Genomic DNA, 9022 nt, shown 5'->3' on the forward strand with positions numbered 1-9022 from the left:
AGAAGAATGTATATTCTGTTGATTTGGGGTGGAGAGTTCTGTAGATGTCTATTAGATCTGCTTGGTGCAGGGCTGAGTTCAAGTCCTGCATATTCTTGTTAACTTTCTGTCTCGTTGATCTGTCTAATGTTGACAGTGGGGTGTTAAAGTCTCCCATTATTTTTGTGTGGGAGTCTAAGTCTCTTTGTAGGTCTCCAAGGACTTGCTTTATGAAGCTGGGTGCTCCTGTATTGGGTGCATATATGTTTAGGATAGTTAGCTCTTCTTTTTGAATTGATCCCCTTACCATTATGTAATGGCCTTCTTTGTCTCTTTTGATCTTTGTTGGTTTAAAGTCTGTTTTATCAGAGACTAGGATTGCAACCCCTCTTTTTTTTTGTTTTTCATTTGCTTGGTAGATCTTCCTCCATCCCTTTATTTTCAGCCTATGTGTGTCTCTGCACATGAGATGGGTCTCCTGAATATGGCACACTGATGGGTCTTGACTCTTTATCCAATTCGCCAGGCTGTGTCTTTTAATTGGGTCATTTAGCCCATTTACATTTAAGGTTAATATTATTATGTGTGAATTTGATCCTGTCATTATGATGTTACCCGGTTATTTTGCTCATTAGTTGATGCAGTTTCTTCCTAGCATCAATGGTCTTTACAATTTGGCATGCTTTTTCAGTGGCTGGTACCAGTTGTTCCTTTCCATGTTTAGTGCTTCTTTCAGAAGCTCCGGTAAGGCAAGCCTAGTAGTGACAACATCTGTCAGCATTTGCTTGTCTGTAAAGGGTTTTATTTCTCCTTCACTTATGAAGCTTAGTTTGGCTGGATATGAAATTCTGATGGAAAATTCTTTTCTTTAAGAATGTTGAATATTGGCCCCCACTCTCTTCTGGCTTGTAGAGTTTCTGCCAAGAGATCCAGTGTTAATCTGATGGGCTTCCCTTCATGGGTAACCCGACATTTCTCTCTGGCTGCCCTTAATATTTTTTCCTTCATTTCAACCTTGGTGAATCTGACAATTATGTATCTTGGGGTTGTTCTTCTCAAGGATTATCTTTGTGGCATTCTCTGTATTTCCTGAATTTGAATGTTGGCCTGCCTTGCTAGGTTAGGGAAGTTCTTCTGGATAATATCCTAAAGAGTGATTTCCAGCTTGGTTCCATTCTCCCTGTCACTTTCAGGTATACCAATCAAACGTAGATTTGGTCTTTTCACATAGTCCCATATTTCTTGGAGGTTTTGTTTGTTTCTTTTTACTCTTTTTTTCTCTCAACTTCTCGCGTCATTTCATTCATTTGATCTTCAGTCACTGATACCCTTTCTTCCACTTGATTGAATTGGCTACTGAAGCTTGTGAATGCGTCATGTAGTTCTTGTGCCACGGTTTTCAGCTCCATCAAGTCATGTAAGGTCTACTCTATGCTGTTAATTCTAGTCAGCCATTCATCTAATCTTTTTTCAAGGTTTTTAGCTTCTTTGTGATGGGTTCGAACATCCTCCTTTAGCTCGGAGAAGTTTATTATTACCGATCTTCTGAAGCCTACTTCTATTGACTCATCAAAGTCATTCTCCATCCAGCATTGTTCCATTGCTGGTGAGGTGCTGCAGTCCTTTGGAAGAGACGAGGCACTCTGATTTTTAGAATTTTCAGCTTTTCTGCTCTGGTGTCTCCCCATCTTTGTGGTTTTATCTACCTTTGGTCTTTGGTAATGGTGACCTACAGATGGGGTTTTGGTGTGGATGTCCTTTTTGTTGGTGTTGATGCTATTCCTTTCTGTTTGTTAGTTTTCCTTCCAACAGCTAGGACCCTCAGCTGCAGGTCTGTTGGAGTTTGCTGGAGGTTCACTCCAGACCCCGTTTGCCTGGGTATCACCAGCAGAGGCTGCAGAATAGCAAATATTGCAGAACAGCAAATGTTGCTGCCTGATCCTGTCTCTGGAAGCTTCATCTCAAAGGGGCACCCTGCTGTATGAGGTGTCGGTTGGCCCCTACTGGGAGATGTCTCCCAGTTAGGCTACTTAGGGTTCAGGGACCCACTTGAGGAGGCAGTCTGTCAGTTCTCAGACTCCATGCTGGGAGAACCACTGCTCTCTTCAAAGCTGCCAGACAGGGACGTTTAAGTCTGCATAAGTTTCTGCTGCCTTTTGTTCAGCTATGCCCTGCTCCCAGAGGTGGAGTCTACAGAGGCAGGCAGGCCTCTTTGAGCTGCAGTGGGCTCCACCCAGTTCAAGCTTCCCAGCTGCTTCGTTTACCTAGTCAGGCCTCAGCAATGGTGGACGCCCTTCCCGCAGCCTTGCTGCCACCTTGCAGTTTGATCTTGGACTGCTGTGCTAGCAGTGAGCAAAGCTCTGTGGGCATGAGACCCACTGAGCCAGGCTCAGGATATAATCTCCTGGTGTGCTTTTCTCTAAGACTGCTGGAAAAACACAGTGTTAGGGTGGGAATGTCCTGGTTTTCCAGGTACCATCTGTCATGGCTTCCTTTGGCTAGGAAAGGGAATTCCCCAACCCCTTGTGCTTCCTGGGTGAGGTGATGCCCTGCCCTGCTTCGGCTCATACTCCATGGCCTCTACCCACTGTCCAACATGTCTCAGTGAGATGAACCCTGTACCTCAGTTGGAAATGCAAAAATCCCCTGTCTTCTGTATCGCTCATTCTGGGAGCTATAGACTGGAGCTGTTCCTATTCGACCATCTTGGAATGATCTCCATGATCTTTCCCTTTTTTTAATTTATTCTTTGGAGGCTATACACTAAGTTTAGCCTAGACTCCAGAGGATTTAAATTAAGCTGCACTTCTTAAAGAAGATCTATCTACATGTATTGTTTGGAATTCTTCTGTGAAGAAAATGTATCCCTTCACTCCCATTTATTTATTTAGTCATATATTTATATCAGCATTGATCCATACATATTTATTTTATACTTTCAGTTACAATCCAGTACTATTTTATTTATTGCTCAAATTGTTCCATTTTTGGCCATTTGTAGTTCTTTCAGGTTGGCTTTTGTGTCTTTTAACATATTCCTGGCACGTCATCTGGTATTACAAGAGCTCCAGGCTTCTCTTGTATTTTCCCCTCCTCAGACCTGAGAACAAGCTATTTTCCCAAACATTATCCATATATTTTTTTCCAAACATTTTTCTAAATGTTGCTTCCTCAACATCCATTCCTTCTTCTCTTGGTCACTACCTGATTTTCACTTAAGTATCTATTCCTTTTTGACTCAGCCCATGTATTTGTGGATACTTGACTTCACCCCTGGCACTAGGAAAGGATCTGCATATGCAGCAATGCAATCTCATCACCTCGCCAAGGTGTAGGTTTAGAGGTGATATGTAGGCTAAGGAATGGAATAAAAACACTGCAAAATATGTTTCTGGAAATATCTAAGAAATAGTCTCTTGGCTAGGTGTGATGGCTCATGCCTCTAATCCTAGCACTTTGGGAGGTTGAGGCAGGAGGATTGCTTGGCCCAGGAGTTCTAGACTGGCCTGGGCAACATAGCAAGACTTCATCTCTACTGAAGATTGAAAAGAAAAAAAAAAAGCTGAGTGTGGTGGCATGTGCCTGTAGTCCTAGCTACTGGGGAGGCTAAGGTGGGAGGATTCCTTGAACCCAGGAGTTTGAGGCTGCAATGAGCTATGACTGTGCACTGAACTCCATCTTGGGTGACAGAATGAAACCCCATTTCTTAAAGAAAAATCTCTTTTTCTTTCTCGTCTTCTGGATCATTTCGTTCAGATAAGCAACCTGGAAGTGCTGTAACCATATTAGCAATAGTAACGATAGTAGTCACAGTAGTCATATTGCTACCATTAGTGAAGTTGGCCTTAGGATAAAACTGATATTATACAAGGAAAAGCCAAGAGAGACTGAGAAATGGCATTTCCTTTTAGCTACTGAATCAAGTAACTCAGAGTCCTGACCTACCACCAGATTTCTAGTATATGAGCAATAAACTGTAAGTGTATGAAAGCTAATTTGATTTGGAGTCTACGTGACTTGCAATGTAATGCATGCTATCCTGTATAAGAGGTAAGAAAAGAACTGAGGCTAATAGGATAGGTCAAATGCTGTATCAGCTTGAACGAGCTGAACTGAGTAGTAGAGACTAGGAATGTGGCACAGGATAAGAACTGGAGACGTTAAATTAGAATTATGAGAGTTTGGAATACTAGACAGAAGGGGTAGAGCTGGAAGCAATTATCTGAGCTAAGGAGCTGTTTTTGAGGGTTGGAGGAAGAAATTAAGGACATCAACCTCAAGTAGAGCTTCTGGATGTTTGCATTGCACATAGACTTGGCTCTAAAGATTGAGGTCAAAAAAAGTAGCTTAACGTCACTATCTGTGTCTTCGATTTTCTCCAGAAAAATGCAGACCACCAAATGTGAAGGTTGACTTGCTATTCAAAATGAACTAGGAATCATTTCACATTGTATACATATATCAAGACATCACATTATACTCCATAAATGTATACAATTATAATTTGTCAATTAAAAACAATATTAATAAAAAATATTAAGACTTTTGCTTTCTCCCACAATAATTTACTGCTATGGAAATTACTTTCCTATCATAAGTAAATAGACAATCAAGCAACTGTATTCAGAGACTGTACAACAAATAGCATAGGACTGTGATCCCTAACAGAAGGGAAACAAATGAGACAAGGATTGTGATGACACCAATTTTCTTTTTTTTTGAGATGAAGTCTTGTTCTTGTCTCCCAGGCTAGAGTGTGATGGCACAGTCTTGGCTCACTGCAGCCTCCACCTCCCAGGTTCAAGCGATTCTCCTGCCTCAGCCTCCTGAGTAGCTGGGATTACAGGTTTGTGCCACCATGCCTGGCTAATTTTTTTATTTTTAGTAGAGACCATGTCGGCCAGGCTGGTCTGGATCTCCTGACCTCCAGTGATCCACCCACCTCAGCCTCCCAGAGTGCTGGAATTACAGGCATGAACCACTGTGCCCAGCTGATGACACCAATTTTCTTCCTGGAGGTAGTTTCCACAGTGCAGGGAGGAAAAACCAAAGTTGAGCCTTGTGGTCTTCTTGCATTGAAGTGATAGATCAGGAAAACCTAGGCAGCTAGAATTTGTGGAGCAGAGTTTACAGAAAGGGGAGCTACACCGAAGAGAGCTCCAGACATTTGCACAGGGCTCTCCTCAGGTCTTTGATGAGTATGAATAGGTGCATGTATGATAGGAAAATTCCTGAGGCTAGGGAAGAGGAATCAGAAAGCAATAGGCCAAACAATTGGCTTAGTTCACAAAAGGCTGAGAATAGTTTATGTTCTACTAGTCCGAGTGAAGAGAACTCCTAATACACATGGTCGACTCCTCAGAAGTGTCATGCCTTAACACTCAGACTAAATTAGTTTTACAATTAAGGCTTATCTGAATCATCTGTAATACAACATAAAAGAAAACCTCAGGGCTGGGCACAGTGGCTCACGCCTGTAATCCCAGAACTTTGGGAGGCCAAAGTGGGCAGATCACCTGAGGTCAGGAGTTTGAGACCAGCCTAGCCAACATGGTGAAACCCCGTCTATATTAAAAATACAAAAATTAGCTGGGTGTAGTGGCACATGCCTGTAATCCCAGCTACTCAGGAGGATGAGGCAGGGGAATTGCTTGAACCCAGGTGGCGGAGGTTGCAGTGAGCTGAGATTGTGCCACTGCACTCCAGCCTGGGGGACAGAGCGAGACTGTCTCAAAAAAAAAAAAAAAAAAAAAAAAAAAAAAAAAAAAAAAAAGAAAAAGAAAACCTCAAAAGGATTATCCTTAAGTTAATTAACTGTGTCCCTGAAAAAACTCCAACACTTTTTAAAGGTAAACAACAAAATCCAGCCCTCTACAAATTTGTACATGTTAAAACTTTTAAAAATCATGATGTCTGACATTGAATGATAATGTATTAGATATAGCAATAGGCAGAAAAAAGGATCCATAAATAGAAGAAAAATCAATGGATAGGGATATATTCAGAAATGATGAAATTGGTAGATAAGGACCAGAAGTAGCTATTATAAATCCTACAAATATGCTCAAGGATATATGATGAAGACAGACATTGAAGATATAAAAAGACCTAAATGAAATTTCTACACATGAAAAATACAGTGTTGGAAATAACAAAATATATTGACTGAACTTCTGCTTAGGATGTAGAGTTGAATATGGCTAACCATGCCTAACTATGAGCAGAAAACAGAACAATTTCTAAGTCATAACTTTTCTTGAGCCCATCAAATAACTGACATTATAAAGCAAGAGTTAAAAGCCCTTCTGAGGAGAGGCGGGACACAGAAGTTGGTCAACGTTTGGCAGAGCTTGAGAGGAAGAGGATTTTTGGCTGCCAAAAAAGCTCCTTCCGCCCCCTCGTCTCCCAAAAAGCAGGTAAAGCAACAGCTAAAATTTTACTAATTTTTTAAAGGCTGACTGAGCTAACAATTTGAAATGATAGGGAGTTCCAGATGCAAGAGGGGATCATATTTACCTGTGAACTCTTTTTCACAGGCCTCCTTTTGGTAGCCTGAGAAAGATTAGAGTCAGGATAGGACACTGGCTGCTTTTCATTAATTTTTTCCGTCAAATTGGAAAGTTTTGGGCCATTATTTCTTTTTGTTGTTGTTGTTGTTTGTTTGTTGGGGCCATTATTTCCTTAATATTCTTGCTGCCTGCCCTGTGAAATGGTGGATCTTTGCCTGGGCCCTGAGGGAGGGTGGGAGGGTTTCTTGCTTCTCTCCCAGAAGCTGGAGGCTTTTTGCTTTGTGTGAGAGGAAGGAGCAGGCAACAGGCACCAGCAAATGACTTGAGAGGAAGGAGGTGAAGCCAGGCTCTCCCCGGGTTTCATCAGAGCCAGTGCTCTGAGTGGAAAACAAAGGGAACTTGGATTCTGCAAAACACCTAGACATAAGGGGAAAAGGCAGATTTTTTTAAGTGGGTGTTTTATTGAGATATAATTTACCTAGCCCAAAATTCATCCTTTTAAAGGGTAGAATTCAGTGGGTTTTAGTATAGCCACAGAGTTCTGCAACCTTCACCACTATAAGTTCCAGAACATTTTCATCACCCCCCAAAAAACCCTGTACCCCTCCCTTAGCCATCACCCTTCCCATTCCCCCACCTCCTCTAGCCCTAGGCAACCATTAATTTACTTTCTCTCTGTATAAATTTACCTATTGTGAACCTTTCATAGGAATGGAATCATACAAAAATGCAGTTGTGACTGGTGTTGACCAAAAGAGTCAAACTCTGTAAAATATTTTAAGAGATTTATTCTGAGCTAAATATGAGTGACCATGGCCCATGACATAACCCTCAGGAGGTTCTGAGACCATGTGCCCAAAGTGGTCGGGGTACAGCTTGGTTTTATATATTTTAGGGAGGCATGAGACATCAATCAAATACATTTAAGAAATACATTGGTTTGGTTCAGAAAGGTGGGACAACAAAAGTGGGGGCTTCCAGACTATAGGTAAATTTAAACATTTTCTGGTTGACAATTGACTGAGTTTATCTGAAGACCTGGGATCGATGGAAAGGAAATGTTCAGCTTAAGATAAAGGATGTGGAGACCAAGTTTTATTGTGCAGGGGAATCTCTCAGATAGACTTCAGAGAGAGAGAGAGAGAGAGCAGGTTATGAAATGTTTCTTATCAGACCTAAAAGGGTACTTGCTACTTAGTTGATTACCTCCTGGATCTGGAAAGAAAGGAAGGAAAACACATTCTCTATAGAATGTCGGTTTTTCCCACAAAAGACTTTGCAGGGCAGTTTCAAGGTATGTCAAGGAAATATATTTTGGGGTTAAATATTTTTTTCCTTGTCTCATAATGTTACGCTAGAGTCAGATTGAAAAGTAAGTCACAATATATAGGGTTAAATAAAGCCCATCTGATGAGAATTCATGGTTTGTAGGGCATGACTCCCTAGACCCCTTAGGAATTTGGGCAAGATCAAAAATTAGAGCTTAGTCCTCACTGCTTTCTTTCACTTAGCATAATATTTTCACAGATCATCCATGTGGAAGCATGTATTGATACTTCCTTTCTTTTTATTGGTGAATAATATTTCATTGGTGTGGATGTTGACAGAGCAGGAGCATCGCCATCTTGGACAAACACCGCCATTCTAAAGTTCCCCTTGATCAAAAACCGCTTAAATCCAAAGGGCATCAGCCTAATGGGTAAGATCAGCATGACTGTAAACCACAAATGACATCTCCTACCAGAAACATTCCAACCATAAGATAAACCCCTCCCGGACCACAGACATGCCAGTCCTGAGATAACTTGCCCTCCAGCCAGAGAGATGTCAGCCCCAAGATTACCTCCCCTCCAACCAGAGACATTCCAACCCTGCAATAGACTTCTCTCCGACACAGAAACATTCCAAGCCTGTGATGAGCTCTCTCAACCTAAAACCAATAAATACTCTTGGTCTGTAAGAGGGAATGCTCCTGACTGAAATCAGCCAGAAGACCTTCTCAGGTTTATTCTCCCAAATAAACCTGTCTTTGACAGTTGAGCTACTTTTTTGTGTTTCTTTTCTCTTTCTTTAACTCTTACAGATATATTAGAGTTTTTTAAACCCGTTCATTTTTTAAGGAACATTTTGATTATTTTTATTTTTGGCTTTTATTAATACTGTTGCTATGAATATTTTTATACTCTTTTTTTTTTTTTTTTTGAGACTGAGTCTCACTCTGTCACCCAGACTGGAGTGCAGTCGTATAATCTTGGCTCACTACAACCTCCACCTGGACTCAAGCCATCCTCCCACCTCAGCCTCCCAAGTAGCTGAGACTACAGGCCTACGTCACAAGGCCTGGCTAATTTTTGTATTTTTTTTGTAGAGACAGGATTTTTCCATGTTGCCCAGGCTGGTCTTGAACTCCTGAGCTCAAGTGAGCCACTAGTCTTGGCCTCCTAAAGTGCTGGGGTTACAGGTGTGAACCACCACACCTGGCCGATGTACATGTTTTTGTATAGACTATGTTTTCTTTTCTTTTCTTTTTTTTT

Source organism: Mandrillus leucophaeus, unplaced genomic scaffold (assembly GCF_000951045.1).
Source record: "Mandrillus leucophaeus isolate KB7577 unplaced genomic scaffold, Mleu.le_1.0 Scaffold860, whole genome shotgun sequence".
Lineage (NCBI taxonomy): Eukaryota > Metazoa > Chordata > Mammalia > Primates > Cercopithecidae > Mandrillus > Mandrillus leucophaeus.